Below are 18,968 nucleotides of genomic sequence, written 5' to 3'. Positions count from 1 at the left end.
CTGCAACTCATGAAATCTTCCACAAACTGACTACAACAGTGTCCTCTTTTCAAAACCAGACTAAAACATAGTTCCCTTTGCAAGCTTTCAGTTAGCTTTTAGCAGTAGTTGAAGATTCAGGGATTTTTCTTACTTAGTAAAAGTAGTAGCCCTTATACCACCTTTTATAATTATTCTGTTACAGGTAAAAGTCCTTCATTCATGATGCACTTAAGTTAAAGTTGAAACGCATTAGCATCAACATAGATTTAATGTGGTCATTGTGCAGAATTGTCCATTCTGAATGACATTGGTGCATTTGTCATCATCACAATGTTGCAGGATTTATTTTTTAGTAGATTAGTCTACTGTTGGCTAGCTTGTGAACAAAGGGATAAATAAAGGCTTATCTTTAGCCTTATTATTGAGACATAATCTGTTGATTGTAAATTGTATTACTAATCTCAATCTTAGATAGAGATAGCATTTTTTTAGATAGGATCTTTGATGTCAATTAACTAAAGCTAAGCATAGCATGCTATACAAAGTACAATATCACCCTCTGAGATGTAGAGGAGTAGATAGGACCTGGGAATACTTAAGTAAAGTTAAATTACTCGAGTAAATACAGTCAGACACATTCTACCATCGGTTTGTGTGTTGTCTAAAAGGTTAAACTATTATACTATTATTCCCTTTTTAATGATAGCACTAACAACATCATACCTTCTTAATTCTTTCCCTTTTCTGTAATAATGTATATTAAATTGCTTAATAAATTAAATGTTTTATATAGACTATCTTATGCATCATTTATGTTATCATGTTAAGTTTTTGATTTGTCATGTATGACTTTTGCCTATTTTCTGGTATTCTGAAGCACATTGAGTAGGCCTGTCGCATGACACAGCCAAAATAAACTTGACTTAACTTAACTAAGGTCCTGCCAGCTCGAAATGAATAATTAAGAGCATAATACATTCAACTTAATTTGGCTCTTACAAATCTGTTTGCCCAATAGTCGTGCTGTTCCCCTTCATATTTATACCTGCATGTCTCACTGTGTCTACAGGAGACTCAAAGGTCAAAGAATCGATTAGGAAGAGAGGACTAGCCTACTATACTGCTTGGCCTCAAAAGAAGGGGATCGATCAGCTAACCAATGGTAACCTTAAGATCCAAACATAAAGAATAATATAGGAAAGATATCTTTAAATAATACATCTGTGTTAAGCTAGAGCTGTGAGGTGAACGATTTGATTGATTCACAGCAAATTGGATAATCCCATTAAAGAACTAATACCAGTATGAGCTTTAATGTTTTGTTAGTGTCAGCATACCTCTCTCTCATAACCAGGGGAGCAATAACACAGCAGAATAAATGTGTGTGTGTGTTTTTGCTTGGCTTATTGCAGATGGAGGACTCCTGCTGGGGTTTTGTCACAGTGCCCCTCACTGCAGATAATCAATAGGTCTGAAATACAAAACCTGATGAAACCGAGCCTCCGTGAAAATTGCACAAGGGATGACTGGATTTTAAGGTTTGGACACACACACACACACACACACACACACACACACACACACACACACACACACACACACACACACACACACACACACCCATTCTACATCAGCACCGCACTCACACACACTTTGACTTTGTGAGCCTTGCATTTATATTACGATGATGGTTTATACTACAGGTTTGGTTTTACAGTCACCTGTCAAGTGAGATTGAGTATAAATTGTGATTTAAAGCAGCTGTAATATTTCCATAACTATGAATGAACCTGATGTAAATCATTGGGATTTTTGTAGTGTTGTTAATCAGAAACCCTGGCACAACAATTAATTTTCCAAGTGCTAAGAATCTGGCATGTGCCCAGCATACTCACACATATGGGTCCCATATATGTTTTACCCATGTGGGCTGCTAATCAGCTCAAGGTGGGCTGCCATGGATTCATACAAAGAACCCACATGGCCTCTTTTTGTGTTAAATATCGAAATAGTTCGCCAGGTGTGGAGACTCCAGGAAGTAACTGCATCCATCTGAGATACATTCTGGCCAAGTAACAAAATCACAACTGCAATCTAACCACACTTTGTTTTTTGTAGACGTCAAGCTAATTAGATATAGTGTTCAGTCTGAGTTTTAAAGGTGTTTGTAGTCAGATTTTGTTACCTTCGGAAAGAGCTGTCCTAGCTATTTCCTCCTGTCTCCAGTCTTTATGCGTTAAGCTGAGCTATCTGATTGTATCCTTTTATTAAACAGACAGGCGTAAGTGATATTGATCTTCTCATCTAACTGTCTGAAAGACATTCAATAAACATCCCTTAATAAATGACAAACTATTCTTTTTACTTGAGCTCATGATTGGGCCAAGATGGGCTCAAATAGGGTTTCTTTGTGGCTGTCGCTACTGTTTCGATTGGTTGTTTTCAAAATATCCCATGCAGAAAAGCAGCTATTTTTTCATCTCCTGTCTAACATCTCATGGTCAACTTTGATGAAACATTTTTGTCCTTTCTCGCTCGCTGAGTTTGTTAGAGGATTATCTTCACCTCTTTGCTCTCTGAGTTTTTGTCACCTCTGTTTCTGGGTTATGTCCCATAAGGCAGGATAAGCGCTGAGCAAACTAACTTTGGGCTTAACCTAAGCTGGCTTTTTGATCTCACTGCAGTAAAGCAACTGAGCAATGGACCAAGTGCAGCACATGCATCCCCACTATTGCATTAAGGTGAATACAGCTTTAACGTTATTACACCACTTTTAGGAAAAATAAATATCATTGTCATGCTATTTTTCTTTAAGCAGCCCGTATAAATGATCATTTTACGATTTCAAGAAACTCACAAAAAGAGGTGATAAAAAAAAAAACGTACGCTTGCTTGGACCTTTAAAAGCACCTTTTCACACCTTTTTAAAAACGTAATAATTACTTTTGTTTAGCTGACGTTAATAGTGTTCGCAACTTTACTTTACCTCCTCCAGTCTAAATAACCTCTGTGTTTTGTCCAATTATGTCTAATATGAGGATAATTTGCTGCCACGCTCTCTCCCTCGCCCTGAACCTGCTCTAAACCTCTATTAGAGCATGAACCCCTTGTTCAGCATGTTTTCCATCTAACCCTTCACCACAACCGTCTAAAACCAGTGCAACCCTGAGCTCAGCACACCCAGCGAGCAAGGGTTATTTCTCAGGTGGAGCTCCCCTGAAATAGTTTTTAGAAACATTGACCCAGAACAACAGTTGAGAAAGTAATCCGGCCAAAGTTATAAGAACTTTATTCCTATTGCAGGGAGGGATCTGAGTGGGGAACAACAGTAATTATCCTCACGTCAAATATCACATGACATGGGAACCAATTAACAAACAGAAACAAAATGCAAAGTGGACCACTTTATAGAAAGAATCTAAATATTAGCCTGAATTAAGGGATAATTGGCTTGTCAATATTTGAGTGAATATTTCCTTATTAATTCAAGGTCTGCTAGTAATGCTCGTTTGGCAACATCAGGGAACTGAAAGCCTGCCGCCTGAAAATGGCCAAAGTGCCCATTACTAGCAACTAATGTGTTTTCATTTCAGCTAACATTAAGCTGCGACAAACAAAAGGAAATGCAACCAGGAGAAAAGCACCAAGTCTACACCAAGTATCATTATTGACAGTAACTTACTATTAAGTTACGATTCTGATTAACAATCGTCCTTTAAGGTAAATGAATATTAAGAGTCAGGGGAGTGACCGGTGGAGCTGCAGTGAGTCAGACGAGGAGAGAGGCCAGTTCAAATGGAAAGAAATGTAAATGGCTGATTGTTGGAAAATCATCCTGAAAGATTAGCCAAACATTTTTTGTGCACTTCGGATACAATGTCCTTAATTTGGTATTACAGGATGTCACACATGAGGTACATCTTGTACTGGACACATTTGACCTTTTCCAGGATAAAGTGAACTTTGTCACAGGTAGTTTAAATAAGCCTGCCAGGTTCTTTAGTCCAAAACATGTGGAGTTATGAACACCTCGCACACTAAGCCCCGAAAGGTGCACCCGCCAGGACTCCTCTATCAGAAGTGTACTTGACAATGACCAAGCTTTGCATGAGGCTCTGCAGGACATCTCCGAACATGACAAAGGACCTGCTGGAAGTAAATTAGCTGGTCTGGCAAAGAAATTCCAATCTTCGGAAATCTTATTTGGCGAGAACATTTGCATAAATGTATTCTCAGTTATTCAGCAAGGCAATTCTCTCCGCTGGCTTTGTCGTTGTTTTCCTATGGTTTATTGTTTACTCCCAACTAGGCTCAAGCACCGCTTTAAATTGTAGAAGAGCGCAGTGCTTGAAGTTGGAAATATTTCAATTCTGACCTTGATTGTCGCTGATCTTTCAAAGGGAAACGAATAATATGAAAGCTGCATGAAGGGCACCGGCAACCAGGGAAGGTAACCATAAAACTAAACTAACTAGCTGTCGCTACCTCAATCTCTTATCATGTGAAGGCAGCTCTAAAGAAAAATAGAGTTGAACTGAGCATCTTTCCTAACCCGATCAATATCAACCCAAACACAGGCACTACTGAGGTGGTGAAGTTGGCAATTGCTAAAATACAAAATCTAGGGGAAGCTTGGAGGCTTTTCAGTGAGGTCAGGACTCTGCTGAAAATACTGTTGGCCTTGCCAAGCTCATCAGCCTCAGCCGAGGGGAGCATCTCATCACTCAGACGGCCGAAGACATATTTGAGAAGCACCATTTCACAAACAAGGCTGAATAGACTACTTGTCCTGCTAATTTAACTGGACGAAACTGACAATTTGGAATGTAATGCTATTGCTCAAAAATGTGCTGCCAAGGATATGAAGTGCCAACACATTTTTGGAGAGTATCAATTGGAATAAATTATGTTGCATCCCATTCCCTGCATGCCTCTAACTGAACAGTTGAATGTACACATGTCCAAACAAATGGTTATAACACAAACATACTTGTTTCCAGATATTATACGAATTTAACTGTTGATACTTTGTCCTATTGTTGCCATGATAAAAGCATTTGATAGATCTCAAGGGTATCTTTCCTAACATAAAAAATGTCTGACATTTTTGTTTCTAGGGGTGGACGGTCTCAACCTACGCCAATCTTGTTTCTTTCAAGTTTGCTCCCCTATTTTACAGATAACCAGGCTCCCATCACCATGGCAACTTAAGTTGTACATGTAACCTACGGGTCATTGAGGTTTTAACTAGTTCAGAGTGTAATAATCAACATTCTTCAATAGACTAGACAGCTGGTGAAACTCGTTTATGGCTCGGAGTCATCTACAACCCGAGAAGGATGTGTTCCAGGCGTCCCACAACAATAACTATTTCTGACCGAGAATTGCCCGGTCACAAACTGGGAACAACAACAAAATGCTTGGGCAGCCCTTAAGGGAGATAGCGGCTGCCCAAGGTTGGGCATCTGCGTCAGAGGGCAAAAGGCAAACATGTATACAGAATTATTCCCTGACAAGTAGAGAATGGCATTGCTAATTTTAGAGGCTTCAGGCAACTTCACACACAGGTTTTTTGAGAATAAAACCTTTTTCTACCACATTACATTACATTACATTACATGTCACTTGTTAGACACTTCTATCCAAACTTACATACTCAATACTGTGGACAATCCCCACTGGAGCAATGTGAGGTGAAGTGTCTTGCCCAGGGACACAACTACATGCTGACTGCAGTGGGGTTTGAACCTGTGACCCCCTGATCCCAACACCAACGCACAATCCACTGCACCACACGCCTCCCTTACCCTAGGTGTTAAAACTTTTTAACACTTTTTACAGTCTATTTTCACACTCACTTATCAAGAGCGCCTCTACCAAAGTGATCTTTTTACCTAACTAACGAGTGGGAGATTGCACCTGTAGTGTTCCTTTAAATGGAGCCTTGGGAGAACATAAGGCTCTCTATGTGAGCAGGAAAATATTTTCATAGCCTCAATGTGAGCATGAAATATTGTCTAATTTGGAAAGCATGCACATTGTCCCTGGATGGGACCTTGAGTGTACTATTGTGTGAGCTGTCTTTTTGTGTGAGCTTTCTCCGCCCTGCATAAACAAAGCCTTGTAAATATTTATATTTTAAATAATGGAAATGTTCAGTATTTAGGCTACACTCTGCAGTTTACCTCCAGCCTCTGAAACAGAATTAGGATGTATTGCTCATTTTTTATTCATTACAATAGTGTATTCTTCTCGAGAGAAGTGAATCAATGTTAAGAATACGTTTCTGTCTCGTATTACCCTTTACGATTTCAGTGCAATTCCTCGGTCACCAATGTTATTGATTAGGATTTTGCTTTTATTGTTCTCGCATACCTGAAGAAAGACAATGCCGTGTGCTATGAATAAATATAATGCAGATAAACAGCCTTCGTCATCTGCAATGGCTTGACTGTACTGAGAAGTAAATAAGCAGATGCTTCAGGAAGTAAAAGCCACTATGGTCTATTCCAGAGTTTATGAGCTGTGGGCACTCGGTGCAGATCGTCTTAATGAGTTTGGTGATTAATGGATGTGCGGCTGTCAGCGGAGGGAGACTGTTTTCAGGCTGGGGCACCGCAGCACATCGGGCTGTCCCTTCAGGTTCACAAGACGGACTGACTCTTTATAGTTTAGTTTGATAAAGTCGGCCTTAAAAAATGAAACTTTGTGGGGATTGGGGAGTCAGTTGGTGTTCAAATACTAGGTGAGTTGAGGCTTAACAAAATAGATCTGAAACCTCTGAAAGAGGTTGTTTGAAGTTGTACCTTTTTTAAATGTGTAATTTGGGACAAATCAGTAGCTGTAGTTAATGATTTAACACACGTTCAACTGCCTGAGGCCGCAGACAGCATGCTCTCTAAACCGAATAAAGAATGTCGGAAATTATAACGACATGATGCATCTTAGCAGTCGTAAATCATTTAGTTTAGGAAGACAAAATTTGGCATTTTCGGGGGCTAACTAATTTTGATAAAGCAGGAAATGGGCGGAAACGTGAGGCACATCTGTCGACTGGTGCAGCAATTAACACAGGCTCTTGAGTCGCGGTGCTGTTTTCTGGCAGCGCTCCTCGCTCATCTCCATGTTCGAATTTTCTGCTCCAGTTTGAGTGAGGATCTCTAATTAAATCATTAAAAAGCAGAGCATTTGCACAATATGCTCCGCTGCCTTCATTACAAAGCACAATCACTTGTAATTTATTCACTCAAAATGGGCGAGCGTTTTTTGTGGCTCTGTCTGCGATATTCGTTGTGTGTTTTGCTTCCAGGCAGTGCAAAGGTTGACATGCAGGCTTTCAGAACTTCAAATGACTGAAAGATTGATGGATGTCTGGAGCATAATGGAACTCTAGGATTACTTAGTGTTGTGTTCAGGAGGTTAGGCACACTTTTTTTTTTACAGAAGAGAGGGAACAACCTGTCATTTCAAGCAAATACAGAGCTTCAAATGTAGGTTTTAATCAACCAGAACTTGTTTACAAAGGTAAGATATAGCAACGTAATAATTCTGCTGGCTGATGATAATAGACTACACTTCAGCTGTATGCCCACCACTACGTATAGCTGAACAAAAACAAGTAAGAAATGCAATTATTTTGTTCCCACAGGCGCTGCATCCTATGTGCAGCCCCGCGATGAGCAGGATTCATGAAGTGAGGCTGCTTCTGCTTCATGCTCCAGCAGTCAGAATCCCTGCCTGCTCATGATGTGGTTTGGGCCCACAGGACATGCCTCGCTCACCTCTCGCAGCCTCGCAGCCACTAAGCGGTGTGCCCAGGCCTCTGATATCCCAGCAAGGAAATGGGCCTTCGGTAATGACTGAGCACTAGCAGGCGCTCACAGAAGACAGCAGTGCTAAGAGAAACCGGAGCGTATCATTTCACGGTGAGGTCACAGGGATTTGTCATGAGGAATAGCCAACAATATTACCTTTGAGCCGATTTCACTTAAATGTTCAGGTTAAAGTTCAAAACTAGAATAGAAGAACGTTGGCTCAACAGTGCTGTGACATTCAGATGTTACTATGTTTATAAGTGGTGTTCTTTGAAGTCCTGCACATTGTCGTTTTCACCTCTATTCAGCTCCAACAGTCTAGACGAGCAGGAGCACTAATCCTCGTGCTCTGTATTCCAGCGGGCTGGCGCAGCTGCAAGCATGACCCCACCTCCCATCCTCTTAATCTCCTTGTCTCACTTTATTCGCAGGAACACACCTTGTGAACATGAGCAGCCGAGCATCAGAGCAGCACTTCACACACACCCTCCTCCTCCTCGCCTGTTTTCTCAAGGTAAGAAGAGGCAAAGCACTTCATCGGCAGAGATCAGGCAACACCTTTTGTCAGTTGTTGTTCTCAGTGTCAGACTGGATCCTTGCTGCTGGGGTGTGGTATTGGATATTCTAAGTACTTGTTGTTAGACGAATCAGAAATCTTAAGTGCTGGTTCCTTTGACTTTAATTACCTGCTTTAGCTTTAGAGGTTTCCTAAGCTTTGGGTTCAGTTACACCACCATTACAAACTGACTCTTCTGTGTGTGTGTGTGTGTGTGTGTGTGTGTGTGTGTGTGTGTGTGTGTGTGTGTGTGTGTGTGTGTGTGTGTGTGTGTGTGTGTGTGTGTGTGTGTGTGTGTGTGTGTGTGTGTGTGTGTGTGTGTGTGTGTGTGTGTGTGTGTGTGTGTGTGTGTGTGTGTGTGTGTGTGTGTGTGTGTGTGTGTGTGTGTGTGTGTGTGTGTCAAAAAGATACTTACAACACAATAAAAAAGGGAAAACTCTTGCCAACTTCTGTAAAACACCTGAGGTTAGGTGTCTCTGTCTGCAGTATATATTTATTAGTAAGTCACTTTATAACAGGGAAATCAATACTGGTTCGTTGTGGTTGTTATACTGTCAGAATGCAAAACATGTCATTACAATACGGCATGAACACACTTTAGATCATGTGGAAATATTTTAAAAAGCAAAAGTTAAGGAAGTTACATAACGTCTGCTTCCCAAGTTGTGTTTTAAATGGCTCTAAATAAATATTAGCTATACCTTTTCTAATTATCATACAACAATAATCCTTCAATTTGATAAATTACATAGGAAGGAAAACTTTAATCTCTTACCTTCTTTATAGATAGCAGAAGCTATAAGACTTCCTACATTACCTGTATTTGTTATCTCACTATGATTTATTAAGCATAATAGTATTGAACTGAAGAAATGGAGGGGCAAATGAGGTAAATAGTTGTTCCAAGCACAGTGCAGTTATTCACACATGAAGTAGATAATGATGTAATGACAGGTGGAGAATAATGGGAACATAAAAGGACTGTAATAGTGAAAAGATTAGCCTGCTCTACCGAGGTCGAGTCTCAGTGTTGGAGGACCTGCCACAGAGCGAGGTCAGGGACACAACCTCCTGCCAGCCTGATTGTGTCGACACCTGAACAGCCACTTTGTCTAAACCGGCAAATTGTTTCTACAACAATTAAAAAAAGATGACACCTTCAATTAGGAGCTCCCATTCTCATTATGGCTTGTTGTTTCTTCCTGGATGTGACAGACAGCAGCGGCAAACACCTGCCGTGTGCTGTTTTTTTTAGCGTTTGTGTAGGTGTTTATATGCCGTTGTAAGGGTCAGGTTTGTTGCGCTGACATATGTGTGTGTATGAATGTGTTGCTGAGTGTGTAAGGTTAGTTGTTACACTATACAGCAGAGCAGTCAGGGGACGTACATGTGCAGATATCTGTAGGCTGATGGGGTTAGGTGTGTGTGTGTGTGTGTGTGTGTGTGTGTGTGTGTGTGTGTGTGTGTGTGTGTGTGTGTGTGTGTGTGTGTGTGTGTGTGTGTGTGTGTGTGTGTGTGTGTGTGTGTGTGTGTGTGTGTGTGTGTGTGTGTGTGTGTGTGTGTGTGTGTGTGTGTGTGTGTGTGTGTGTGTGTGTGTGTGTGTGTGTGTGTGTGTGTGTGTGTTGAAGTGTTTAGCTGCTGTCAGATGGGCTGCCTCTTTAATCGGTGCAGGCAGCTCTGTAATTGGAGCTTCGAACAAAGAGGGGGGACTTGCAGCTGATGGTACACCCACCTTCTGAAAGATGGAGAAATAATTGAGGTGGAGGATGGGTATACGCGGCGGGGGGACGGAGGTTTCTGAGAGAACAACGACTGGCGGCAGCAGACCTTTTTATACGGCAGAGTTTATCCTGCTGTTTTGTCATTAATCTCACTAATGCACACCTCATTTAAAGAATATTAAGGAACAAAAGGACATTATTTTAGGAAAAATTGGGATTATTTTTGTTTTAAAATCAGCTCAGTCCCCACGTCCACAGTCAGCCGCTCTTTTATTATCAATTGATTAATGCATTAAGAGTACGAGTCATGGGAATTAGACATCTCTACTGAACATGAAAAATGCAGATCTTCAAGGCTTTATAAATGTGTTAAATTGTGTTTTTTGTATTCATGGAACACAGTGATTTTGATTCTCTGAGAGTACAACAACTGGCGGCAGCAGTCCTGGGGATCTCGGGTTCCTGGAGCCGTCACCGAGGCAACAGCATCATTGTCTGGATCGATTCACTCAATCCCTTCCTGTTCACCTACTCAATCTGGTCAGAACCAATTGAGTGCCTTTCTGAACGAATTCCACTGACAGCCATATGGGGCTGCTCACTTTTCATTTCAATGCATTTCAAACGCATTTCAAACAGTTTCACTTTCGATTCCCTCCCATTCCAAGGGCCCGCCGTAATGTGGTCCTCTTCTCTGGTCCCGGCCTCCTCTCTCGAGTACAACCACCGCACAAGAGATGAACTCACCAGACAGGTGCAATACAGCTCAGAATGACAATTTGCCTTTTGGAAATCAGGCTCTGGCTCCATTGTGTTCCCTGAAATTGAGTTAGCCCATCAGCAGACACTCAACAGCTCCCTCTGGTCCCCTCCTCTTACCCCCCTCTCCCCCCATCTCTCCCTGTCAGGTCCTTTTAATGTTAAAGCTAGTGGAGGAGAGTGCTTCCGTTTGAACGTGTTCACAATAGAAGCATATTTTAAATTGGAAAAGCATTGCTTATTACGCAACTGTTAGGGAGATGTCTGTCGGAAAGGTTGTCATAGAATGGACTGTATGCAAGTGAGTAGGCCGCAATATTCAATTTCATGGGCATAAATTGTATCGGTACATTCTGATTGCTTATTTTGATGTAATACCAAATAGACAGATAGATAGGGGTGGAAAAAACACTGCCAACCTTTTTGAATAAAAGGCAAAATGACACATGTTCATTTAAAGCAACTACCGGTACCTTATCTCTAACAAAGCTGACCAGCAGTAACTGACATGATTTATCATTGGGTCAGACATTCTGCAGAGCTCTGCTAGTTGGCCAACAGAGACAGGGTGCTTGGTCAAGCCTAATTACCCACTGTGACAAAAAGCAAATGAGTTATCCATCAGCAGAAGTGGTTAAGAGATCCATCCTTCTCTGGTCATCCTGCAGAACATACAGAGATTACTGTATTGCACAAGTAGCACATGTAACTAGTTAGTGAAGCAGTGAGGCTTACAGAAGTGCAATGATGGCAGGAAGGCAGAGGACCGATCTGTTCACTTTACAGTAATTACTTGTCCAACTTATTTGCTACCACTTGGAGCTTTTCATCTGATAAGGTTTCCTGTAAAACACTTGCTGTGTGTCACATTACTAACAGTGACAGGAAAGCACAGCATACAGTTAATGTGGCTAATGGATGTCACATTAAAGGCTTTGTGTCTTTATTCGTAATCGCAGGTCGGGTTGTTTAACTGGAATTTGCTGCTGTCACTCACTAAAAGGCAGAACAAAGAGTTTATAGCGCTGTTTTATCTTTAATCGCACTAAATGCACACCATTTAGAGAATAATAAGAAACAAAAGGGATATTTTTAGTCAGAAAATGTCACTTTTTATCCATAGTCAGTCCATTCTGTATCAATGGATTAATACCTTTAGGGTAAAAGTCATGTATATTTCAATCAATCAATGTTTATTTATATAGCCCAATATCACAAAGGTTACATTTGTCTCAGTGGACTTCACAGTTTGTACAGAACATCGTACAAGGAAAAACTTCGAGAGAAAACCCTCAGTTTAAAGGGAAACATGGGAGAAACCTCAGGGAGAGCAACAGAGGAGGGATCCCTCTCCCAGGACGGACAGACGTGCAATAGATGCCGTGTGTACATAAAAAAAAAGATAATACATTTGCAACAAAGGTAGTCCAAATGTTTGGAAATGCATGTGTGTATAATAGGAAGATGAATCCACGAGGATATCCATCCAGGACTTATGATCCAGGACCACAGCCATGACTCAAGATCCAGGGCTCGCGATCCAGGACACAGGACCGCAGCAACAGGATCATCCATGACTCCGGATCCCGGCGTATATAGACACCAAAAAGAAAGAGATTTGGGGAAGCTGGGTTATTCGAAACATGAGAGTACACAGGTATAGACAGAGAGAAGGAAGAAGTAAGATGTCCCCCGAAAAACTAAGCCTATATCAGCAAAACTAGGGGCTGAATCTAATCAGCCCTAACTATAAGCTTTATCAAAAAGGAAGGTCTTAAGCGCACTCTTAAAAACGGATAAGGTGTCTGCCGCCCGAACACAAACTGGAAGCTGATTCCACAAAAGTGGAGCTTGATAAGAAAATTCTTTGTAAAGATGACAAATGTGTGCCTTTTTAGAATTAACATACTACTTTATATATAACTCAAATTGTATTTGTTTTATTTATTGAACACAGTGATTTAGATTTTAAATGTGAACTTGTGGAAGTTTTTTCAAGCGAGCTCTAATCAAGTTTCAAATCCGGCATCTGAAGTATGAACGTTCACACATGAACTAATTACGCTTTATTGTACTGAAACATTCACTGGCGTTAAATGTTTCATGATTTTCTTCTAATGGGAATCTGCTCCTCTCTCTAAGTTGTAAACCATGTGGGTTTTTTCCTAACAGAAATTGGAAGAGGATTTATGAACAGAAGGGCCTGGACTTAAAGTGTCATCTAGAATGAGAGTGGAAAATGATCTATGAGAGAGCAGCTAATTACTTCTCTCCTACTTTGACATGAAACCACAGAATTTACAGCCAATGTTGTTGTGGTGGTTTGAACCTCCTTCATACTGTTTCTGTGTCCTTCTCCTCCTTACAGAAACAAGCAGTCTTCATTTGAAAACTCGGGTGTATACGCATCACATTATTACATCCTTTTAAAGTTTAGGGAACATGTTCATACATGTATTGATGACTGGATAGAACAGGGAGAAAATGGAAGGAGAACAATGTGCAGTGACATTCAACAAAGTCCTTTGATGGACTTGAATCTTGAGTTGACTTGAGTATTTCAGTTTAATAAAAGGCAAAGAGTCTACAGCTATGCTAGCGTTCTAAAGTAAGATCCTAGCATTGTCATTTATAACCATTTTGGTTTTGCATGTTAGTTTGCTATCATTTGCCAATTACCATTAAACTCATAAACAGAAAGTGCAGCAAGGATTGATTGGAATGATTTGAGTTGTCTAGTTATTGGTGAAATGTAAATGTTGTCTTGACACTAAAAAAGTAAAAGTTAAGGGATCCCAAAATGAAATGCAATGTTTCCTCTGAATGTCAACATCTCATGGGGATCAATCTAACATTTCAGCGCTGGACTGACAGACCATATGCCATCCCTAGAGCCGTGTGACTAATATAAACCCATCAATCAGTTTAACCCCTACGTTAATCCTGAGGGTAGCGGGGGCCGGATCCGATCCCAGCTGACACTGGGCAAGAGGCGGGGTGAACCCTGGACGGGTCGACAGTCAATCACACAGAGATAGACAAGCATTCAATCCGAGGGGCACATTTTTTTTGAGTTGCCAATCAACATGACCTGCATGTCTGTGGTCTGTGGGAGGAAACCAGCGTTTCGAACCATGACATTTAGTGCTGTGATGCGACCGTGCTGACCACTTCCGACATTGTGCCACACCGCACATTGCTTTCTCATACACAGCCAGCTAAAATCATAAATATGTGACAGTCATATCCACTCCTTAGAGAATAAAAGCCATTTTACACGGACATTAATATTTATCTCATCAGGTCTGTGGACTCATTTCATGGGTACAACTTAAATTGGATTCACAGCATGTATGCAGAACGGATTCACTTTTCTTCGTCATCAAGGAATCTATGTTCACACAGTTGGTTCATAAAAAAGCTGATGATTGATTCATTTGTAATTTAAAAGACCAGTGTATGGGATGTCGTGGCATCTTGTGGTGAGGCTGCGGATTGCAATTGATTGAAAACCCCCACCCCTGCCTTTCCAAGGTGTAGAATAACCAATATAGGTTTAACAATTGATTGAAATTAGCGGAAAAGTAATTGACTGGTAATCCTGATAGGACAAATGGTTAAAGAGGCTTAACTGCAACATCTCTGGTTTCATTCTAGCCGGCCACCTCTATGGCAACTGTTTACTATCAAAGAAAGGCAAATATGCCAACAACATATATTTTTTTAAATCAGTAATGAAAATAATGTACTGTTGAACCCTTACGGCCCGTCCACACAGCAGCGTTAAAAAAATCTTGAGAATCTTGGAGGTGGGCGTGTCTGAAAGCTTGGGGATTTTTTGCGAGCAACGCGACCAACAACCAATCAAATGAATCTCCCGCCCCCGACATACAAAGCAAAAAACCCCGGGGATTTTATGCGAGCAATATACATATATATATAAACTCCCCAAACAGGCGGAAACCTACCAGTTTCACCCACTGTCTCTGCCACCTCCCTCCATGCCTGGTTCCTCCGGTTTGTATCCCGGTAAATAGTTACTGGTCGTAAAGTACCGGGTGATTTGCTACCGTAATTTCTCGTTTGGAATATGAGGAAATGAAATATGTCTCTCCCAGCTTACACGCGGTTTGATTGGCTAGCACTTGTACTGTCAGATTTGCATACATGGGATTTGATTGGCTGACGCTTCCACCTCCGCTTCAAAAGTTGAACATTGCTCAACTTTTGAATCCTGAAAATCCTTGAAATCCTCGCTTTGCTTCCCCACAATGCAGTTCGGCGAAGAGCGAGGCAACGTCCACAAAAAAAAGACAGCAGACAGCTGAGAGAAAGAACAGTGGATTTTCCTGCATGTTCTCTTTGAGCACAGCACACAATGCATGCTTTGTGTTGATGTGAGCTCTATCAGTGTCAGTCTGCTGCGATCAAACTTCATATTGTCTCAGACAGTATGATCTTATTTGAGCTCCCTCAGGCACATTTTCAAAAACTGGCTATTGGATAATATGTTTCTGGTTTGTTTACATTTCAGATTTGTCTTCCAGTATGCAGGTGCTGGAATCCAAACGTAATTACTTGAGAAGTGAATGGGAATGCTTCGACCAGAGTAATACATCAATGTCAGGCAGCACTGGGATCTGCTGGTGAAATATGATTTTCTCTCTATCTGTAGAAATAAGTTCCCAACTCACTCAAATGAAAATAAACTGCTATATTCGCCAGCCATGGCCCATTTACCAGATGGTGGATGTGGACCGTGGGTAAAGTGATAAAAAAGAAAGAGGAAATAACTTGATGTACCTCACATCTACAGGAAGTAGTGAAAAATATGCTTAGTAAGGCAAAGACATTTCAGATGGATCTGGAGCTCAGCGTTCCTCGGCAGCGAATAAGATTATCAAGAGAAATTGGATTTGCAGTTTCATTTCTCCAGAGACTGAGATGTATGCTATAGTTCAGAGCAAAGCAATGTTTTGTTTGTGCTTTGATATTAAATCCAGCTTTCTAAAACTTTAATGATCATTGCAGCCCAACAAAAGGTTTTAAACTGCACTAGTATAACATTTTATGAAACTCCTGTGGCTCAGAAGAGCTAAAGCTGCATCATGTACATCTGCTGGAAAGACTACTAAACAATCCTGTTATTTTCTCTCTTTCTCATAGATGTGCCCTTTCTCTATCAAATAGCCCTAAAATACCATAAAACGAGTAACTACCTCACCACAGACATTTTATTATGTTGATGTTCAATGAATTGTCAATTATTGGAGACCAGAGGAAAGTAATGGCATGTTTTGGCTCATTTCTCTTATCTTTACTCCACATCCTTTCAACCACAGGCCATTTCCCTTTGCTCTCGTACAACCTGTAAAAACCTTACGAGGGCCAGTAACCCGAATGGAGCTCACTTGACTGAGGCTTGGTACAAATCACCCGAACCATCCGTTCCACTTTGTATTCACCCTGGTGTATGGGTTGATTTCAAATACCAACTGTCATCTTATGTAACGCTAAATAACACCTGGAAGGTACATTATTTCAGAAAATAGCTTTTTATTCTTAGTAACAGACTGAGGCTTTGGCAATGGCATCATAAAAGGCAGGAAGGTAATTCGATTTGAAGTAATTTTGAGGCAATACACAGACTGACAGGACCTGAGGGATGAGAGGCTGTATAGAAAACCTGTAGTACCCCAACGTCAGACTGTATTTATTCTCATGTCCCATTTGTTTATGCTTGTTTGTTTTCATTTAGCTCAGTTTAGCTAACGGTAAAGTCTGGTCTATTCGTGGCCCTTTTCTCAATATGTGAAAAATCAGGTTTGTAATTTGTCCTGAGTTTTCCTTTCACACATGATGAAGCACAACAGCAGATGTTTTGTGCCAAATGTTCTCAATTCCTAGAAATGCTCAGTTTAGGCGAGGGGTGGCACCTGGGTAGAATGTGCAAGAGAGGGTACATGACCCTGTTTACACCTTAGTCACCTATCCTACTCAAATTTGCTTAGAAACCGAGTCGCTTGTTTTTCCTTGATTATTCTGGCAAGATCGTGTAAGCCCAAACCGACGGAAATTCTTACATCTCTTTTTAGCCATTTCTGTTGGTGTCTTTGTGTGCTAATTAATCTTATACTCGTTTCTTTTGATTGACTAATCAGATATTTGACTCATATATTTTTTCAAATTTGATAACTCCTGATCTCACGCATAGATGTGGCCACTTACATTTGTGAGTCTTTCAACAGATACGCAGGGCTGCAGGGATTATGCTTTTGCAGCAGGGTTTAAGGAACAGAAAAACTCATTTTAGGGTTCTTTGGTTACTAATTTGTTTACTTCTCATAGTCTTTCTCCCCTGTATATGGTAAATACACACATTAAAATTGCACAGCTGTGAGTTTTGGAGAGAAAAATAATACATTCTTGGATACATTGAGATGGTTTCTTAATATAGCATGCGAAAACTCCTTATTTGGGAATGTGCAATTATTATACTATATTTCAGCTTTTAACATCCTCAGTTTGATTGTAATATCAAGAACCACTCACTGCATGCTGCCTGATACAATTTGTTTGACATTTGCAACGGTGAACATTGGTATTGTTTAAGATTTCCAAACAAAGCCTTCAGCCAGTGACCAACTGACTGTATTTTTTTTTTTTTTCCTTTTTTTTGGTCTGAGATAGGAATGTCTTTTTTTGTTATTGTAATGTCCATGTTTTGTATCTGTAGCCTGTACAATAAATACATTTTTTTTTTTAAAAGTCTTCAGCCATCACAATCATTTGAATTAATAAGTTCATGTGCATTTTACACACAATAACTCTAGGATTGTATATATATATTTCTGCTATATGAAGGGCTTTTGTTAAGGTAATAAATGGTAATGGTAATAAAGATCATTCAACATCATCAATCATTTAACTTCTTAAGATCAAGAGTAATGATTGTGCTGCTCTGAATCTAGTCAAACAGTGAGAAAAAGCTATTCAAAATGCCATTCATCAACATGTATCGAGCATTGCCTTTTTTTTAGCATCATTAGAAACAAGGAATTTCCCACCCTAACTCTTCTTATTTTCGACGCGCACAAGAACATGACACTGCTTCAGATGTGTTAGAAATGTGATGTATTAAAGCACTTGGGTTGCAGGAGTCTGATCACGGATGTATATATGCAGTTTGATGTGTTATGTCTGTGTAACTTCCCCAGCTCAGACGCATGCATATCAAGTTGTTGAGATCAGTGGTTGTGTCTGCTAGCAAACATAAGCTGTGACATGGCCCCTGTTACTGTCATTTAGAAATGGATGTATATTTTGACAGGAGCCAGATATGTGTAGACAGCTCAAACACTTATCAGAACTACCACATTATGGTGCCAGATACAATTTGATCAGTTTCTCCGAATTGATCTGATTGCTGCAGCGTTGGCAATGTTTGTACAGTATGTGTGTGTGTGTGCTTGAGAGAGGAGGATGAGTGACAGATAAAGAGCAGGAGAAAAAAGGAAAGCAAGTTTCATACACCCTAATTGTCCTGCTCTGCCAACATCAGACAGAACGGTACATGGTGAATGAGATGGCACCTTGAAATAGACTTCATCCTTAATTTCAATAGCAGCTCAACGATGTGCTGTGTACACTTGAATAAATAACAACTACAAATAAATCAGGCAGAGATTTCAGGACAGGACGACAAAGAAAGAAAAGTAGGTTTTCTAACCAATTTCTAGGTTCAAACAGATGATCACAAATACATAAACTGTTGATGGATAGAAGCAATCCTTATGATATTTTGATCACTCACTCCCTTCAAACCCCGGCTAAGAAACCTTGTGCAGCACTTTGTATAATACTTCCAGTTACTCAAGCAGATGCTGTATGGTTCCTTTGTCTCTCGCCCAATCGAAACATCTTTGTTTAAAGAAACCATTTGTTTAATTACCCCCAGCGGTGGAGCCAATTAAGAATTGAAACTCAATTAAATCTTACGATTGAATTTCTGACTTGAAGTCGGATAATGAGGTTGCCCAGACAGGAGCCCCTGTGGTGAGTACAGTCCTTCGTATGGAGGATTGATTACACGTTTAATTACTCTCTATGGCTTTTTCCACCACAAATATGATGCAG

The 18,968-nt window shown here is 40.4% G+C and overlaps 1 long non-coding RNA gene across 3 annotated transcripts in view; it reads left to right on the top strand.

Moving 5' to 3' along the window:
* LOC307017413 overlaps positions 1–18,968 on the top strand; it is a 36,250-nt gene that overhangs the window by 298 nt on the left and 16,984 nt on the right. For 2 of the 3 annotated variants that reach the window (XR_013802178.1, XR_013802179.1), the window contains exons 2-4: positions 1,395–1,520; positions 7,631–7,907; positions 8,228–8,310. This is a non-coding gene — a long non-coding RNA (uncharacterized lncRNA). Of the gene's footprint in view, positions 1–1,051; positions 1,145–1,394; positions 1,521–7,630; positions 7,908–8,227; positions 8,311–18,968 lie in introns of all 3 variants that reach the window. The other variant, XR_013802180.1, reaches the window with a different exon arrangement.

Source organism: Notothenia rossii (assembly GCF_949606895.1).
Source record: "Notothenia rossii genome assembly, chromosome: 1".
Classification (NCBI taxonomy): domain Eukaryota; kingdom Metazoa; phylum Chordata; class Actinopteri; order Perciformes; family Nototheniidae; genus Notothenia; species Notothenia rossii.
This window is presented reverse-complemented; position numbering and strand designations above follow the sequence as displayed.